Source organism: Podarcis liolepis (genome assembly GCF_965112155.1).
Source record: "Podarcis liolepis genome assembly, chromosome: 12".
In the NCBI taxonomy this organism is placed as follows: Eukaryota; Metazoa; Chordata; class Lepidosauria; order Squamata; family Lacertidae; genus Podarcis; species Podarcis liolepis.
In genome coordinates, this window is record NC_139563.1 from 29,085,732 (window position 1) to 29,100,898 (window position 15,167).

The window sequence follows — 15,167 nt, forward strand, 5'->3', positions numbered from 1 at the left end:
AGAATTTGCTGCTCTGTGGTTTGTCATGCTATCCTGAAAGAAAAGTGTGTGTGTGTGTGTGTGTGTGTGTGTGTGTGTGTGTGTGTAATCTTCTGCTCTCCTTCTCTGCTCTCTCCCCTCCTTCCACCCCCTCTCACTTGCTTCTGTGCAGAAGCCCTAACTAGCCTAATGAAAAACGCAGCCTGGAAGGGAGACCGCAGCTCACACAGGTCTCTCTTGGCATGACAGACTATCTCGGAGGCCTAATGTCAGCAAGGGGCTGGACGAGAAGCAGCCTTTCATTGGGTTTGTCTTACTGAGAGGAAAAACAGCTTTGTGTAATAACTTTATGGCAACTGTTGGCAGAGGATTTTGCGCTGCATACTGAAAAGGGAGACATTTCTGACCGCAACCCGACGAACCGCACTTGTTTACTCTGGCTCCCGGCCATTAGTTGTTCATAGGCTTTCTGTCTCTGCTCAACATGTTCCAGTCTTGGGGGCTAAAAGTTATTGCCAGCAGTTTCCAGGACATTCCGCTAGGCTAAGCAAAATTGCCCTGAGCAATAGTCAGAAACCACGGGGGTAGTACTTTTTAAACATGGGCCATTTTCGGAAGAAGGAGGAAGAAGGAAGGAAGGGGGGAGGGCAGCGAAATGAAAGATACTGAACATCCTCCTTGCCTGGCTTGTGGTCTCTCTCTGTGTGTTTTAGAATACCACGTAGGAGGAGAGATTAACACCCTCCATCCGAACAATATGCAGATATGTCTATGTCACACAGAGTGGCATCCACTCATGCCACTGCGGAAGCCTTGTGGGCCGAGGCAACAAGGGAGAAGATTGTTCGGTTACTTTCAGCTCCATCATAACAGATGAGTGCCACATGTCTGGCAGGCTTGCCTGTGCGGGGAGAGATGGCTTCATGTGGTGCCTGAAATGCTGTGTATGTACGTGACTCATCCCTGTGTCGGTTGCAGTCGGCTATTTCATCGCAGTAGGCCTGTGTTGCCCTTAGGAACGTCATGCCAGAGATGGGGAAGCCTGAGGCCCTTCTAGATGTTGCTAGGCAACAAGTGCCATCATCCCTGACTGCTGCGGGCATCTGATGGGAGTTGGAGTCCAACAACTTCTGGAGGACTTGGACACCTCAGAATACCTGTGAGGATGTTGCCTAGTGGAACTTGGGAGGAGTATTAATGGAGGAGAAAGCTATTGGTGGCTACTAGCCACAATGGCTGTGCTCTGTCTTCACTGTTGGGGGCTTTAAGCCTTGGAGTACTGGATGCCTGGAATTGCAAGGAGGCAGAGTACTGTTGCACTCAGACCCAGACTGCAGGCTTCCCATCGGCATTTCGTTGGTCCCTGTGAGAACAGGGTACTGGATTAGATGGGCCTTTGGTCAATCCAGCAGGGCTCTCCTTATGCTCTTATGATCTGAGGTTCCTTACTTTACTATTCAGCTCCCACCTAAATTAGCATATGTTGTCACAGAAAGGGCAGGGTGTGTGTCAGGGATGTGCTATAGCTCTAGGGGCTTTTTTGTACAATCACAGGAACATGGGGCCTTAGACCAAGCCGGAATGTTATGTTAATAAAATGTATGCAAATCTGAAAAGAATGACTAAGGCCCCCTCCAGACATCTTTTTTTCTCCCTACATTTATTAGGATCTGTACTCATGACACTTTTGGGGGGCAGTTACGTGCAATCCAACTTTCAATACTGTTTGTGTCTGCAAATATTTTGGGGCGGTCACACTCCTTCCTGTCTAATTGGTGCATATCCCATAACTTCCTGCTGAAACACCATCCCTTTTTATACCGCAGATGTTCAAGTTTCTTTCAGCCCTGCTTTTGTTGTGATTTAGCCTCTCTGGACAGCAATCCTGTGGTAGCACTGGGGACTCATCAATGAACTATTATGCACTATTACTGTATCCAGAAAATGTTACAGAATGCACCCTTAATAAAACTCCACCCTGGAAGGGCCCTGTAATAGAAACAGTAGTGTAATACACTGTGGAAGAGAATACAGTGGTACCTCGGGTTAAGTACTTAATTCGTTCCGGAGGTCTGTTCTTAACCTGAAACTGTTCTTAACCTGAAGCACCACTTTAGCTAATGGGGCCTCCTGCTGCCGCCACGCCGCCAGAGCATGATTTCTGTTCTCATCCTGAAGCAAAGTTCTTAACCAGAGGTACTACTTCCGGGTTAGCAGAGTCTGTAACCTGAAGCGTATGTAACCTGAGGTACCACTGTACTGAAGTAATCTGTGTGCTTTCTCAGTCTGCTGACTGTTGGCGGGCAACTTCAAGAGCCCTCCTGCTCTCCTTCAATATGGTTCTTCATCTTCAAACTGGACTTTGGCTGGGCAGCCTTTCAAACAGAGTACTGTCCACTGCATGGTAGGACACTCTAATAGGCAATACAGGACCAGGTGAATAAATGATCTGATTTGGTGTGCTGAGAGCTTTTCAGTGGCACCCAGCTGAGGTCTCTCCCCCAAGTGTTAAGAGTGAACAGGCCCCAAGTATGTCTTGTTTATGACTGAACCTCTATGTCAAGGGTCAGCAAACTTTTTCAGCAGGGGGCCAATCCACTGTCCCTCAGACCTTGTGGGAGGCAGGACTATATTTTTGGGGAAAATAATGAACAAATTCCTATGCCCCACAAATAACCCAGAGATGCATTTTAAATAAAAACACACATTCTACTCATGTAAAAACACGCTGATTCCCGGACCGTCCGTGGGCCAGATTTAGAAGGCGATTGGGCCGCATCCAGCCCCCAGGCCTTAGTTTGCCTACCCATGCTCTATGTCTTTCAAAACCCACCCCAGCCCTATTCATTTACTGGTCTCTTCCACATTGGTTGCCATCTGCTTAATGCAGCTGTCTTTTGAAGTAAGGAAAAGAGACTTCTCTGGGAAAGGAAAGCCAAGGCAGGCGAAATTCACCAGAAGTTTATACCTTTTTGTGGGCTTCAGAGAAAACTGTGGAGTCTAAGCCAGGTTTCTGGAACCCGGTGCCCTCCAGATATTGTATGACTACAACTTCCATCACCCCTGACCATTCGGACTGGGGCTGGTTGGGGGGGGTGGAGATCAAAACATCTGGATCACCAGACCGGAGAAAGCTGACATTTCATTTCTTCCTTTCCTTGAATGTACTGCAATCAACTGATAATAACACACCAATTAAAATGTGTGTGTGCACCCCCTGCCCCCTGTCCCTCCTGCAATTTTTATTGACGTTGGGCATTTTAGCTTTCAAAAGTAGACAGCAGCCAAGGAGGAAAGGTAGACAGGTGGGGGGGGGGTTGAGGGAAAGCAAGTGGTCACATCAAACTGGAGGCGAGGAGAAACATTTGACACCTCCTCCAGCTCTGCTCTCTGTTTTTCATTTCCCTAAATCACTCCCGGCTGGGGATTGTATATTTTCAGTGGCCTCTCCCAGAGATGTGGAGATGGCAGGGCTCCTAACACCAGCTAAACCCATCTGAGGTGCTGCTACATATTTATAGGACCATATCAAGCTTTGGAGGACTCAGGTTTGGAGACTCAAGGTCATCAACCCCTGTCCCCCGCCCCCCGAGATCCTTTCTATTTGTATTCATAATGATTTGTGCTCAATTTTTTTTAATTTATTGTGTTCATGTCCCACCTTTTTCTCCAAAGAGCTCGAGGTGGCATACATTGTTCTCCCCCTCCTCATTTAATCCCCACAACAACACTGTGAGGTCGATTAGACTGAGAGGCACCCAGTGAGCTACATGGCCTTTGGGGGAATTTGAACCCTGGTCTCCCAGGACCTGGCTCTCATAACAAGGTGGTTATATGCTTTCAATTCTCTTTTCACCTGCAAAAGTTTCTGAGTGGACATGTTGCTTCCTATTGCTGTGTGTGCATGCCCCATAGGTAAAGGGACCCCTGACCATTAGGTCCAGTCGTGACCGACTCTGGGTTTGCGGCGCTCATCTTGCTTTATTGGCCGAGGGAGCCGGCGTACAGCTTCCGGGTCATGTGGCCAGCATGCCCCATAGCTTCCTGCTAAAATCCTGGGATATTTCATACCACAAATGCTCCACTGGAAGTGTGTGTGTGTGTGTGTGTGTGTGTGTGTGTGTGTTTCTCCTGCTTTTGTTGTGCTATAATGCAATAATATCCCTCTTTGCTATCTGTTTATTTGTTGTTTGTGTGTTGTCTATTAATTGAGGTTTCTTTTATTTTGTATGGTGGTAATTGTTTTTCTTGTTTGTTGCAAGCTGCTTTCAGAAGCCCAAATTGTAAAAGTGAGATGTAAGCAATAATAATAATAATAATAATAATAATAATAATAATAATAATATCCCCCTCCCTTTTCACATTTAAAGGATTTTAGTTCATACTATGAATTTAGGAATACACATTGTTAATCTGGTTTTACAGTAGCTATAATCCAGCACTAATTGCAGTGGCTTCAGTCACAGAATACAACAACTGAGAGCTTGAATGGTGCAACCAAATCTGTCCTTCATTTGCACAAACTGGTGTCTGGATTCCATTTCTCTCTGCTCTGTGTGGGCTTCCCTCTTATTGGAAGAATTATGAATGGGTGTACAAATGTTTGCAGTTACATAAATAAAGCAGACACTGTTCATTACCATTGCTGTCATCCATTTGTTGCCACATTCTCAGCAGATGTCAGTGGGTAGCATGTTTACTTTCAAATAAGCAAATAAACAAAATTCCATGTTTTAGCTGGTGAAAATAATTTATTTATTATGAATCGTGCATATTAATTAGCATGGTGCCAATGATGAAGTCCGGGTAGATTAGCAGGCACCCCACAAGAAAGACACATATTTACACAGAAGCCTGCTGGTTGATATCATGTCATAGAGTATCAGAAGGTTACAGTTGTGATTTGGCATTTCTGCATGATTTATTGCATGTTAATACATACATATTTCTGCATCTCCAACTTGCTTTCAATCGGCGTGAACTTCCCTCATGGGTCTGCCTTGGGAAGAGAGAAGAAGCAAACATGGATTTTTGTACAAAATGCTGGTACACATTGGACCTGAGGATTTCCCTGAAGTGACCCTGCTCTTCTAATGCCCAATTCTGTGTCCTGTTCTATATATGAAGCATTTCACTTTGTGGAGCGAAAGGGGGAGAATTATTTGGTGCATGGCTGTTGCAGCTTAGGGCAGGAGCTGCCAACCTGGTGCTCATGGTCCCACAGAGCTCTTCCTTGGCACCCACAAAGTCTTCTCCGACTGCTGAAATTAGGCTTGAATGAAGGATTGCATCGCAGGCAACAGAACAGGCTGTGGTGTGTGCCTGACTGTTACATGTGTGTGGTGATCACAGCACGTGCACACACACACTGCAACTAATCAACAATGTGGCAGCCAGACTGGTGACTGGGAGTGGCCACTGAGACCATATAACACCGGTCCTGAAAGACCTACATTGGCTCCCCGTATGTTTCCAAGCACAACTCAAAGTGTTGATGCTGCCCTTTAAAGCCCCAAACAACCTTGACCCTGTATACCTGAAGGAGCATCTCCACCCCCATCGTTCAGCCCGGACACTGAGGTCCAGCTCTGAGGGCCTTCTGGCAGTTCCCTCACTGCAAAAAGTGAGGTTACAGGGAACCAGGCAGAGGGCCTTCTTAGTAGTGGCACCCTCTCTGTGGAACGCCCTCCCATCAGATATTAAGGAAATAAACAACTATCTGACTTTCTGAAGACATCTGAAGGCAGCCCTGTTTAGGGAAGTTTTTCATATTGGATGTTTTGTCATGTTTTTAATATTCTATTGGGAGCCACCCAGAGTGGCTGGGGAAACCCAGCCAAATGGGCGGGGTATAAATAAGAAATCATGTGTGTGTGTGTGTGTGTGTGTGTGTGTGTGTGTGTGTTATATGTAAATGTAAATTTAGCCCAGTTTTGATTACTCTGGCTGGCTGGGAGTGACTCTCCAAAGATACCTGAGAACCATTGGCAATATTAGTAATGATGGACCAGCGATTTTACTCCAATATAACGCAGCCACATCTACCGGTATTTAATTCCCATATATATTTTCTGAGGACAGTGTCATAGACACAGCTTAGTAGGAATGCAAACTCTTATTCCAAAAGGTCCATTTTGAGGAAAAGTATATGTATAACCAGTTAGAATATCATTCTCTCTCCCCACCCCGTATGTATTCTGGGATCATCTCCAAATGTCATCCCATAGGTGCCAAGCATTACAGCAGCGTTAATTCTCCCTGCGGTTCTATCACTGTGGGATATGGGATTCAGAAGCATTGGGGATTGGGAATGTTACAGATTTTGGCTACCCACAGATTATTTGGTGTCCAGTGCAGTGTTAGCGGACAGAAGAAAATTTCTGGCATTCAAGCATTAAGACCTTCAGCTTGAAAGGACTGAGTGGGGGACATGATGACAGTATATGATGCAGAAAGGTGGTGAATGGAGAAAAAGGCATATTTGTGGTGAAGAAGACAGGGGAAGCTATCAAGAACATGATTATCCTCCTGCCATAGCCTAGTCTAGAATATTGATCGTATAACAGAAAAAGTTTGCCCACCTCTGGTCTAGATATGTCTAGATATGTCACTGCGATACAATGATTGAAGCATTGAACTAGGGCCTGAGGAACCAGGTTTTAAATCCCCACTTGGCCTTGGGCCAATCACTATCTTTCAGCCTAACCTACACCACAGGGTTGGTGTGCAGTTAAAATGGAAGAGTGGAATCATGTATGCTGCCTTGAGGTCCATTTAGGAAAGGTGGGTTATAAATGCCATAAATATGCAGACAAATAAATGGGGATATAAGTGTCCTTAGGGCATAAGAGGTCCTGACTTCTGTGGGGTGTGAAACACAGAGCAGTTAAATACAACATTCCTAGAGTGGACATGTTTAGACATGAAAAGGGATGTTTGTCCAGCCAGTAGATAAACTTTCTGTTTCCTCCTGTGCTGGGACAAACTTCCTCTACATGTGACCAGAGGTGGGTGTGACTTTACCTGTGCAGATAACAAAAGCACAGGACTGGCCACCACATCTCTCCTCCATTTTGATTTCATCGAAGAAGCATCAGCCTGAGATGCTCTCTTGGACAAAAAGGACAAAGGAACTATCTCCTTATGGGATGGATTCCAAGTGTATATATTTTGTAACTTAAGCCTGCCTTCAGGGATCCTTTTGTGAACTGAATGAAACTGTGAGTAAACTATTTCATACAAGACTGTGTTGCGTCTATCTTTTTAGGAGGGAATAAAAGGGGAATTACCAGGAAACTTATTTTAGAGGCTTAAACAAGTCTGGCAAAAACGTTATCTGCTGTGTAAGTTTAAAAAGGGGGATGTTACTCTGCTAAATTGTAGAACTTGTTAACACAAATTGGGAAGGATATAATTAAACAATATATCCTCTCCTGCCTCCCTGAACATTCCCACAACTTCAAATTCAGCTGGGGTGGGGGTAGAGTGGCTGCACTTTTGCAGTCGGGGCCCAGAGCTGTGTGGCAGAGCACATACTGTATTTTTCGCTCTATAGGACGCACCTTGTTTTAGAGGGGGAGAACAAGAAAAAAATATCTCCCCCTCTCTGCGCAGCGCCCCTTCAGCAAAGCGGCAGGAGAAATGAAGCCCCTTCCATTTCTCCTCCCGCTTAGCTGAAGAGGCACTACGCAGCTCTCCCTCTCCCTCTCCCAGCTGCGCTCCAGAGGCTTCAGGCGGCTATCCTTGAAGCCTGGAGAGCAAGAGGGGTCAGTGCGCACTGACCCCTCTCACTCTCCAGGCTTCAGCGAAAGCAACGCGAAGCCGCCAGAGAGCGGTGGGAGCGCTCCCACTGCCCTTCGGAGGCTTTGTGTTGCTATCGCTGAAGCCAAGGAGCCTGCATTCGCTCCACAGGATGCACACACATTTCCCCTTAATTTTTGGAGGGGAAAATGTGCGTCTTATAGAGCAAAAAATATGGTATGTTACATAGAAATCATGCCAACATTCAATCCCTTGGCAAGGAGCAGGAGGTAAGAATGACTTCTACTCTACCTGAGTCTCTGGATGATACAGGGGTAGATGGGCCTGTTGCTCAATTTAGCAGATTCTTATGTCCAGTCTGAACTGAGGACTCTTGGTTGATATGTGACTGAGATAACTCTATCTTATAACCTACATGAATGTAAGTGCCCTGACTCTCCCCACCATCCCAAGAATCCTGTGATCTGTAGTTTGGCAACTCCCTGCTCTTTCATAACTCAAGGGAGAGGTAATGGATATTAAACCAGTCTGGACTGTAGTGTGGTCTCACCACCCAAACCAATCCCAGGTCAAAGTCAAACACTCTGCCTGTTAATAAATCCTGGCTCTGAATCAGCTCCCTGTCACATCTGGGAAAAACTTGGTCCTTTCACAGCTGCTGACAGATGGTTTTGTCCAAAAGAGTTAAACCATAGCAAAGAAGAAGAAGAAACTTCTTCAGCCAGTTAGCTGGGCCCAAGAATAGAGTTAAACAGACCCAACTCCGAGAACACACAAGATATATAAAGGAATCGCCAGCAGGGAAGGAATGTGTGCACATTCTCTGCCAAAACCAATCCCACCATGGGAAGGAGAACAAACCGATGGCTTCTTTTGCAAAGGCAGATTCTAGAACCTTCTAGACCACAGTGGTCTCTTCAGGCATGGACTTGTGTCAACCCAGCTATGCTGACAGAATGAAAGGGCTCAGTTCCCCCTGCTGAAGGGGAGCGTGGGGGATGGTGTTGTCATCAGACAAACATTTTTCCAGGGGTGTTCTCCACATAGATTCATTTATGGTCTGAGTCACTGGAATTGCTTCACATGGATCTCCATTGCCTCATCCAGTGGCCCAGTTTAAACATGGACTATATGCACACGGTACACTTAAAATACAGTCAAAGCATGTGGATTTCCCCCAAAGAACCCTGGGAACTGTAGTTTACCCCTCACACCACTACAGTTCCCAGCACCCTTAACAAACCACAGTTCTCAGGGTTCATTGGTGGGAGCTATGTGCTTTAACTGTGTTTTAAATATATGGTGTGTACACAGCTTAAATTCTGTTATACAAAAAGCAGTTATCTGTATTGGCATCTTATGTAGCCACACCAGGGCCACTGCTAGAAGTGCTTAAAAGGCTTGGGGCACGGGCCCATGATATTAATTTGCATAATATTTGCATATGTTGCTGTCCCCCTGAGGCTCCCCTTAACAATGCCCCTGACCCACACCATGGGTAAAAGGCACTTCTCACATGAAGCAGCCCATGTTATGCAGCATTATTTGCACTTCAAAGATCCGTGGCCCAAAGGAATGCACTGACTGCTCACAAATCCTTCCCATGTATATGATACTCCAGCTACCCTGATAAGTGATGTCGCCAAGGCAGCATCAATCATGTCTGAATCAGGACGTAAGATATATTGACATTTCAAATTGCATGGCCCATTTCATTTCAGGTGACTTGCGCAAGCATCAAGGTGGGTATTTTGAAATCAATGCGGTTACCTTGGCCGACACATTAGATGCACAATGAATGAATGCAGCTTTGCTGAAAGAAATGGGAGTCCAACACACTCCTCATTACTTAGAGGACTTTAAAATATCCAAGGAATTGACTTTCCTCTGCTGAGACATTGGGAGCAGCAGATAAAAAGAATGTGACGGAAGGATGCTTGAAGATTAAGGATGTGCTGTCCAGGAATGCCAATTTCTTCTCCAGCAGCTCTAAAATAAAATAATAATATTAATAAAACAAATTTGAGGTGAATCTGTTATTGGTGAGTGCAATTCAGAGAGCTTGATACATTTGCAAGCTAATCCACCCACTGTGTTAAATTGGTTTTTTAATTCTTGCTCTGCCCTGATGTGAATGTTTGAAGCCCATTGGTTATTACAGGTAGATCAAAATACTTGGTCCGATCAGATTGACTTTCAAAAAAACAATTAATGCTCTTTAATGGATCTTCTGTTTTTCTGTCATCTGACTTGTAGATTTTTAATGGTGCAAGTACAGTGTAATGGTTAGAGCAGGAACCGTGACTCTCCAGGTGTTATCATAGTACAGCTCCAATCATCCCTGGCCCCTGCTCTCATTCAATTCCCACTCATCTGAAGCGACTTCTGCTGAAGATTGTACCTTTGGTCTGTTGCTTTTGCACACAAGAAGCAGATATCCCTCCCTGGTGGACACACCAATGCCAGCAAAAGGAGCACTGTGGATGACATGGCCTGTCACTCATAGAAGCCTTGTCATGGGGCAGCAGAAGATCAGAGGAGGCTGATACCAGATGACGTGCTATATAAGTGCATTGGTTACTCAAAGTAACTCTGATATAGGCTTCCCCTACAAGGTGCTATCAGTACTTCCAGGTGTATTTCTCAGTCCCCATCCCACTTTACAGGCGCCATGTTTGGTACTGGATTCACCATCCACAGAATCATTTGCCTGGTCTACATGAGCAGAAGACGAGATGTTGAAAGAGTTTGTGGACATTCACGGGCTAGAATACATTTCTACATAATATAAAACTACCTGCGTGTATAATGCTAGGTGTCAGGGCAAAGATTCTGATATAGATTTCTCCTGGAGAGGCTAATTTTCTGGCCTGTGTGTGTGATTTTTTGAAAATGAGACTCTACTCCCACCCCACCCCACCACGACATGATGTGATGTGATAAAAGACTTAAGCTGTCACAATTTGTCCTCCTACATGCTGTTTACATAGACCAGGTATAATGAGCCTGAGTTTGTTTGACAAGGCTACTGCCATTTTTCTTGTGATGGGCACTCTGAGACCCTGGAGAGCTATGCCCAACATTTTTAGACAATGCTGTGTTTGAAGGACCAGTGACATGACTCTGTGTCAAGCTGCACCCTGTCATTCTAAATCTCAGAAGTTAGGGTACAGGAGAGGTTGTTTGGCCTATAGCAAAGGCTCCCTCTGCCAATTAAAATCATTTCTGCAAACCAAGATAACACACACACGCACACTTGCTTTTTTTGCAGAATGTATACAGGTTGCAGAATTCATCACGGCATGGGGATCTTTTGTAAGTACAAAGATTCCATTGGTCTGGTTATAGCTGAAATGGGAGGAATATACGAAGCTACCAAGTCAGAGTTTTGGTCCATCTAGCTGAGCCTTGACAACTCTTGGCTGACAGAGGCTCTCCAGAGTTCCAAACAGAAGTCTTCCCCAACTTCAACCAGAGATAAGAAGAGCCTGTTCAATTGTGATGCCTGTGGGAAACACATAAGCAGTGGCTTCCAACAACTGGTATTCAAAAGCATTACTGCCTCCGATCATAGAGGCAGAGCATAGCTGTCATGACTAGTAGCCATTGACAAGCTTTTCCTCCATGAATTCATCCAATCCCTTTTAAAGCCATCAGTTTAACCATGTGCTGTGTGAAGATGCCAGGGTCCTGATCTAGGATCTTCTACCTGTGCAGAAAGTGCTCTCCCATTGAGCAAGGACCTGTTCTCTGAATGCCTGTGTTATGTGGACCAGCCCTTTGTCAATAGGAGCTACAGCACAAGGGCACAAGTGTCTTGTGGTGCTGTCTCCATAACTGACCCTAACTGCAGTGTGTGGTTCAAGAGCACAGCAGGAAGCTTGTAGTATCTGAGACTTGCTGCTGCTGTAGATGCAGCACCAAATGAAGGAGCCTCATGGGTTTCTTGCTCTTCTTCTTTTGCAAAAGCAGCCTCTCTCTGCTTGGTCTTTTGAAGAATATCTCCTGTCTCACAAATAAAGGAGCACATTACATTGTTGATGTCAACACTGATTGGTGAAGACACCAATAAGAAGGGTGCTGCTAAGGAAAGAGAAATATTAACTGACACAGACTCTGAATCGATGGCATCTCTCTTCCTGCTGGAGGGATTTCACCTCATTTAAAAGCAGCAGGCTTTGATGAAATAATGTATTCCTCCTCACCTCTTCCTCAGCTGTGCACCCAAATGAGAAGCTATCAGCTGCACAATCTTTTCGAAGCAACTCTTAAGTCAAATTACATTCAACTGGCAAAACCTTTTGCTCACAAAGATCCTTCAGATGGCTGATGTCTTCTGACCTCCCCAAGTCAATGTAGGAGCCACTGTGCACATGGTACATCCTTTAAGAGCTACCAAGGGATGGAAGAAGAAGAAGAAGAGTTTGGATTTGATATCCCACTTTATCACTACCCAAAGGAGCCTCAAAGCGGCTAACATTCTCCTTTCCCTTCCTCCCCCACTACACCACACTGGCTCTCTTTTTCCTCTCAAAAACTTAAAGCTGTCTGCGGCTAGGAAATTCATTGATAGATGAAGGAATTTCATTAGGATAGAGAAGAAGAAGAGTTTGGATTTGATATCCCGCTTTATCACTACCCGAAGGAGTCTCAAAGCGGCTAACATTCTCCTTTCCCTTCCTCCCCCACAACAAACACTCTGTGAGGTGAGTGGGTCTGAGAGACTTCAAAGAAGTGTGACTGGCCCAAGGTCACCCAGCAGCTGGCATGTGGAGGAGCGGAGACATGAACCCGGTTCCCCAGATTGCAAGACTACCGCTCTTAACCACTACACCACACTGGCTCTCACTGGAAGTCTCAGACATCTTGGCTATCATGTCAGAGTTGCATGTGGGCAAGAAAGGCACCATAACTTATGAATATATTTATTTAGCAAGTTTTCCATATTGCCTGACAGCATTTCAGACACAACTGACTGTGAGTCACTGAGGATTGAACATTGAAAAATTGATGGCTGAGACATGTGCATGTGTGAATCAGTCAGTGGGTTTTTAAAAGACAATAAAGTTATTGCTGTAAGCCCCGATAATTTGGCTTAGAAAGAGTAAGTCTCCGGGGAAGCCCTACAAGAGCACACTGAAGTAGTCATATCAGGAAGATTCCCAATGCATGAGTTACAGTGGCCAAGCTATCCATGTCCTGGAAAGGTCAGAGGCAGAGTATCAGCCTATGTTGATCACAGGTGTTCTTCACCACAGAGGCTTCTTAACCCTCCAGTGAAGAGAAGGTTCTAGATAGAAACTTCCCAAAATCATATACCTGATGTGCCTGGAGGAGCACAATGATTTTGAGCACTTCCTTTTTTTTAAATGATATTTATTAAGGTTTCAAAGAAAAAAATTACATAGATAAAAAGAAAAGAAAAAAAGACAGAAATAAGAATAAAAGAAAAATACAAAATACAAAAAAAGATTTAAAAAAATACATCAAGTTATAATATATTAAGTTAAAGGATTAAGATAAAAACAAAGAGGGAAAGAAATTGCTGAATTAACTAACTGAATTGGAATACAAAAAAGGGAGGTGTGAGGAGGTCAGGGAAGCAAGGAAATTAATGTAAGGTGGATTTTGAGCACTTTCAGTCTGGATTCAGGTCCTGTCTAGGGACAGAACTGGCCTTGGTCACTCCTTTTTCTGGAGAAGGATGGAAGTGCAACCTTGTTGCTCTTGCTTGATCTCTCAGCAGCTTTCAATACAATGGACCACTATAACCTCCTAGGACTGTTGCCGTGAGGGCACTGTTTTACAGTGGTCCTATTCCTCCTTCTATGGCTGTAACCAGTAATGGCTGTGAAACATTATGTGTCTGATTTACAGATCCAGGAGCTGAGGAGGTTATCAGTTCTGGAAAGAGCTGCACTGAGGAGTGACCAAGGCCAGTTCTGTCCCTAGACAGGACCTGAATCCAGACTTAAATTGCTCAGTCATTGTGCTCCTCCAGGGATGTCTGCAACTGAACCACCACTACTCTCTTTAACACCTTACCCAGAAAATAGAAAGATTTGTGTTCAGGTGCCAGCTGTCAAATACCTCAGAGTCTAGAAAGGCTTATTTTATATTGCCTCCTTCAATGTGGCCGCACTGCTCCCTCATGCAGAGATGTGTTGACCTCTCCCTGGACCCACCCAGCCAAACCCATCAGCTAGCTTGAAGAAGCCGTGATGGGCAAAAGACAAGAGAGCATGTCATGAATTCAGCTGCTATAAGCACCTCATCCACATCCTCAGACCTCATCATCTGAAACTGGTCCCTCAAAATCAGGTTAGATGTTATACACCTGACTCCTTAATAACAGCAGCATTCAAGTCAGCATGGAGGAAAGCAATTTTGCCCTCAAATAAGGCATCCACTTACACCAAAAAAGTAGGCACATATATACATACACTTTGCACAATTTATATGTACGGATGCAAATTTAGAAGTAATTAATTTTAATAGAAATGCAGTATGTCTCATCATAGTGGAGAAAACTGGGATTACTGGGATCAGGTGACCCATGTCTGCTCAATCCAGCTTCTAATTGTTGGTGGTCAACTTCAAACTCTCCTGCTCTCCCTTCTTGCAATTTTTATTATTATCTTAAACCAGACTTGAACCACACCTTTCTTCAAATAGAGGACTGTATTCTGACAATCCCTTGAAAGAGAGAACTGTTCTTTGTAAAATAAGAAACATGGCCACCCTATCCTCAAACTGCCTGGCAAATTATTTGCAGCAAAGCTCTAATAGTTCCAACGCCCCATTGTTTTATCTGCCTAGATATATGCTGTCAGAGAATATCATGTGTAGCTGGCATTGCTGTGTTGTAGATGACCTGGAAGCACATGCAGTACCTTGGCACCTGAGATAAACAAGCTGTTTTGTGTGGACTCAAACCCTACTCACATGTAGGTTCTGCCTCTTAGGTGTGTGTGACACAACCTCTGCCCCTAGACCCTACCCAGGTACCAAGATTTTCATTCCAAGAGTTGGCAACTTTTCCACATCACCACATGAACCCCTTGCCTTCCATTCTTTGCTCAACATCAGACAGAGGAACCTGATGTTTTTGGACTCCTACTTCCCATCAGTCCCAGCTGGCCTGACCAATGGTCAGGGCTGATGGGGGTTGTAGTTTAGCAACAGTTGGAGGGTCACAGGAAGTACTGACCCAATACATTTTGCTGCCTGAGGCAAAGGACAAAATGGTGCCCACCTTCCATGTCCAGAAGGTGGTTGGATTGAGAGCTGACTCAAATTTCAAAGCTGGCAACAGAATAGCAGAATCCCCCAGCACACCTGAGGGCTGTGGTCAAGTTTAGGAGGTGCAGGACACTCCTGCTTCTGCCCTCCAACATAGGGGAACAGCCAAGGAGGTAGTGCTTAGC

The 15,167-nt window shown here is 44.9% G+C and overlaps 1 long non-coding RNA gene across 5 annotated transcripts in view; it reads right to left on the minus strand.

Moving 5' to 3' along the window:
- The window catches only part of LOC310690322, an 83,890-nt gene that overhangs the window by 17,741 nt on the left and 50,982 nt on the right, over positions 1-15,167 (minus strand). For 4 of the 5 annotated variants that reach the window (XR_014518039.1, XR_014518040.1, XR_014518041.1 and 1 more), the window contains exon 2: positions 9,511-9,729. This is a non-coding gene — a long non-coding RNA (uncharacterized lncRNA). Of the gene's footprint in view, positions 1-4,344; positions 4,979-9,510; positions 9,730-15,167 lie in introns of those variants that run through there. The other variant, XR_014518043.1, reaches the window with a different exon arrangement.